This window comes from Hipposideros armiger, unplaced genomic scaffold (genome assembly GCF_001890085.2).
Source record: "Hipposideros armiger isolate ML-2016 unplaced genomic scaffold, ASM189008v1 scaffold_12, whole genome shotgun sequence".
Taxonomy (NCBI): Eukaryota; Metazoa; Chordata; class Mammalia; order Chiroptera; family Hipposideridae; genus Hipposideros; species Hipposideros armiger.
Window position 1 is genome coordinate 7,834,209 of NW_017731362.1, and position 4,369 is coordinate 7,838,577.

The 4,369-nt window shown below is 38.7% G+C and overlaps 1 long non-coding RNA gene across 1 annotated transcript; it reads right to left on the minus strand.

Moving 5' to 3' along the window:
• Nucleotides 1-854: 854 nt before the first annotated feature.
• Nucleotides 855-3,272, minus strand: LOC109394324 (uncharacterized). Its single transcript, XR_002126427.1, has 3 exons — nt 3,083-3,272; nt 1,896-2,025; nt 855-1,231 (listed from the first exon to the last, which is right to left on the minus strand). It is a non-coding gene; the product is annotated as an uncharacterized LOC109394324 (long non-coding RNA).
• Between the last annotated feature and the right edge of the window lie 1,097 nt (nt 3,273-4,369).

Genomic DNA, 4,369 nt, shown 5'->3' on the forward strand with positions numbered 1-4,369 from the left:
AGAGCTGTGTCTAAGAAATGACTGGGCTAGGAGACAGCAGGCGGAAGCCACTCAAGGTCAACCAGAGGCAACCCCTTAGCTCTGAATCCACAGTCAGAGGTGCTAAAGCTTTTAAGTCAATTATTTATTTCCTCTTTTCTGTGTAGTGGTCCCAACCTACCTTTCCAACTCATCTCCTGCCACTCTAATCTTTACCTAAAGCTAATCACCTTTCTTAGACATTTCATGCAATTCTGTGCCTTCATATGTTGGTTCAAGTTGTTTGCTCTCTTTGGAAAGCTCTTTCCAATGGGAGACTCCTGCCCATCTTTTAGAACCGAGCTTACAGATGTCATCTACTGTGACATCTTTCTCTGACACATCAGTCAGTTCCTCCACTGTGCTTCCAGTGTGTGTCTCACATGCTTATTGCCTGGGATTGGGATTGTTTGAGTGCTGCCCTCCATCAAGACTGGACTCCCAGAGAGCAGTGATGGTGTTGGGTCATCTATGTATCCTCAATGGTTAGCCCACAGTAAGCACTCAATGTATGTTTAATGAATGAATGGATGGACGGTGCATTGCAATTTTTAAGGGAAGAAGAGTGTGAGGAATTAGGTGAGAACGTTCTAAACAAGGTGATAATTAAAACTCAGCTACTTTCTTAGTTCATTTTTTACTTCCAAACATTTGACTCGCAACACTTCCATCCTTTCCAAATCAGAGCTGTACCCCAGGCAAGTATCAAGGCTCAGAAAAACCATAGGAAAAGTCTTGGGCTCCTGACAATTTGAAGATGCATTTAAACTTCAGTGAAGTACCAACGTTGCCTTCTCGTGTTATTTATGTGTTTAACAGAGCGCTTACCTCTCACTCTCAAACCCCGGCTGTGGCTTGATCTTACATTTTCTTCATATTGCTTCAACACCTGTTAACCACAACACTGGGGTTGCCGGGCCTGACTTCATCTTGCTTTCTGACTGTTGCTACCCCAGAGAAACCGCAGCACTGCAGCTGCTACAGAGGCAGTCATTCCAGGGACGAGGGCTGGCCTGTGGCCCTGGGGCACTTTAACAGTCACACTGGTTCCTGGTGCAGTAGCTGGCTCCACAGCCGTTTGCTCATCCTTTCCTGATAAAGCCCATCACTTCGATGTAGTCAGCTTCTGTATGTAGATCACTCCCACTGGGCTGCAAGTCCTGTGAGGGAAAGACCATGTCCTACGCATTGTTTCTCTCACACTGACCAGGGCCTGGCATTGGAAAGAAAGAATGAAGAATGAAGAACGAATGAATGAAGAACGAATGAATGAAAATGTCCTCATTAAAATTCTTTGTTGGAACTTGAATTAAATCACTCATCACTCCTATCAGTTATTATGCCACCCCAAAGTGATACTTCTGACATAGCATAATTGGTTGTTTTCTTTTCCTTCACTCTGAAAAGAGGTCATCTTTCTTGATTATCAACAACTTTCCTGTAATACATAAATAGAAAAGAAAAATCTAGACATGGTATAAACCTGATTACAGCTTATTTTCTGAGAGCTATCTTTGTACATCCCTAAATCACATTTAATAATATTTGATTTCCTCAATCTCTCAGGCCAGTTGGACATGGTGTTCCCTGCTTACTCATATGCAGCTAAGTATATCTAATTCCATTAACACTACTGACATAATGGTGTTGCATTTTAAAAATAACTCGTAATTTTTTCATTTGAAGAATGGAAAGGTTCTGGTTTGGTTTTTGTTTATCTGTTTGTTTTTTATTTGTTTTTTGTTTTATCTTAAGGGATACGTGTCTCTCTGAAATCTTTGGGAAATTAGCAATATACTGAACCTTTATCACACCCTTTAGTAATCGTGACGCCAAAGAGATCAGTCTTCCCACTTGAATTATCTGTTTTGACTCACCTGGATTGAATTTTCCATTTCCAGGTCAGAGAGCACTTATGCCCATGGTGAATGAAAGCCTGGGCTCCGAGCTGACTAAAGCTGACTGGTCAAGTTGGCCACAAATTATCAGACTCCTTTCTCCTCATGTCTGTAAAACAGGGATAATAATATTGACTGCACATGCTTCTTGTGAACTTTAAAAGAAAACATGGCATGTGTAACATTGTTAGCCGAGTTTTGTGAAGTAGCACTTCCTCTATTGACGTTAGTACCCTTCCTTTTCTGGCTAGCTAGTCTCCACAAATGTTTTTTTTAATTTTTTTATTATTAGTTTTGGGTGTACAAAACAATGCAATAGTTATACTTTTCATCCCTCACAAAGTGACAACCCCCCTCCCCTAACCCACCCACCCCATATCATACAAATCAATTACAATTCCATAGACTCCACTCCCCACCTTATACTCCACATCCCGTGACTATATATATTAAACTATAGTTGACATACAATATTATTCAATGTCAGCTCAGGTGTACATTACAGTACAGTTCAAGCATCTACACCGTCCATGAAGTGGTCTCCCTAACAAGACATGTGTCCATCTGACTGCCATTTACAATAGCCAAGACTTGGAAACAACAAAAATGCCCATCAGTAAACGACTAGATTAAGAAACTGTGGTATGTTTATATAATGGAGTATTACTCAGCTATAAAGAAGAATGAAATATTACCATTTGCAACGATATGGATGGACCTAGAGAATATTATACTAAGTGAAATAAGTCAGTCGGAGAAAGACAAATACCATATGATCTCACTTATATGTGGAATCTAAAGAACTGAATAAAGGAGCAAAGTAAACAGAAATAGTCTCAGAGATACAGAGACAGCATCAATTAGTAATCACCAGGCTTCTTTTCCCAACAGGGTGCACTGTGGCGCCAGGATACAGACAGAGCTTCCTGTAGCAGAGGGGAACCCGGAGGTGTGTGCTCCCTACAGTGATACAGTTGAGGCAAATGGTGAGAACAATTTTAGAATGTTTTGATATTTTTCACTCCAGCGATTTCCCTTCTACACCTCAGCTTTTGGGATTACTGACCTTCCTACTTCACTCACAATCCTTTTCTCCCAACCCTCCAAATTTCAGGAGCACAGTCTTTGCTTCTCCACCATTGTTACCAATTCAGCTTGATTCCTACCTGGGCTCTCCTCACAGGAAAATGTTCCAGCTTTCCTGGTCCAGACTGCACCTCTCTGGCCTGGGTTCTTCCCATCAGATCTGCCTGAGCAAACACTCCTGTTCTCAGATTTTAAGGCTCCTTTTGACAGGGTATTCTTCCAATTTCTCCACTGGGTCATTTTGTTTAATTCTTCTCTGGACCTTTAGTTATCCTAAAAACACATCTTAGCTTGTGACAGTCACTTTCATTCACCATTTTAATCTTAGACTCTTGTGGAACATATCCCTGTCTTTCACAGATAATAGAAACAACCACAGTCAGAGGCACATTTATAACTAAGGACACTCTGGTCTCTGGAAGTTGTTTCTCATCTTCTTTTACAAAGAAAATCCAGGCCAGACTGCATCCATACGTTTTGTTACGTTTACTACGTCCACCTTCAACTAACTAGTTACCTTTCAATTAACAGTCAGCTTGGGAGAAAGAAGATTTAAAATTTATAATGTTAGTTTTTCTCCCCTTTAAATTTTTTTATTGTCAAAAATGAGAAAAATACAAATAAAAAAAATAAAATATAAGATACTACATCCCATAAGCCAGACCTAACCACTGCCAACTATTTTGTTTTATATATCTTTCATACACACACATATATATATATACACACACACACACACACACACACACACACACATATCTTTATGCTACAAAATCACTAAATTTTTTAAATTTTATTTTAAAAGTAAATTTCCATTTATTTAGCCCTTTAATTTCTTTCAAAAGGTTTTATAATTTTCAGTATATAGGTCTTGTCCTTTTATTAACTTTATTCCTAAGAATTTCATTTTATTTTTTTGCATGCTATTGTGAATGGTAATGTTTTCTTAACTTTATTATTGGATTGTTATATTGATCTTGTACCATATGGCCTCACTTCTTAGTTCTAGTAAGCATTTTGTTTTGTTTTTACTAGATTTCCTAGAGTTCTTGCTGGTTGGAGGGGTAGAATATTCAGGGTTCTCTCTATCCCAGGGTCAGCCATAACAGCTCTAGTCCCATCTTTTTGATATGTTGAGGTTCAGCTTTCAAAAAACCACTTAAATAAAAATCATCCATTTTACCCTCCTTTCATTTTTCAGATGAGGAAATTACCTGATCTCAGAATCACTGAGTAAATTTGATGTGTAGTTTCAAATGAAGTGGAAAATTACAGAGACAAAATAAGGTATGACATGGATATACAAAAGAAATAAGTGCATCAATAAAATTACAGCCAATCTTGTTCCTAATGAAATATTTTCTCTC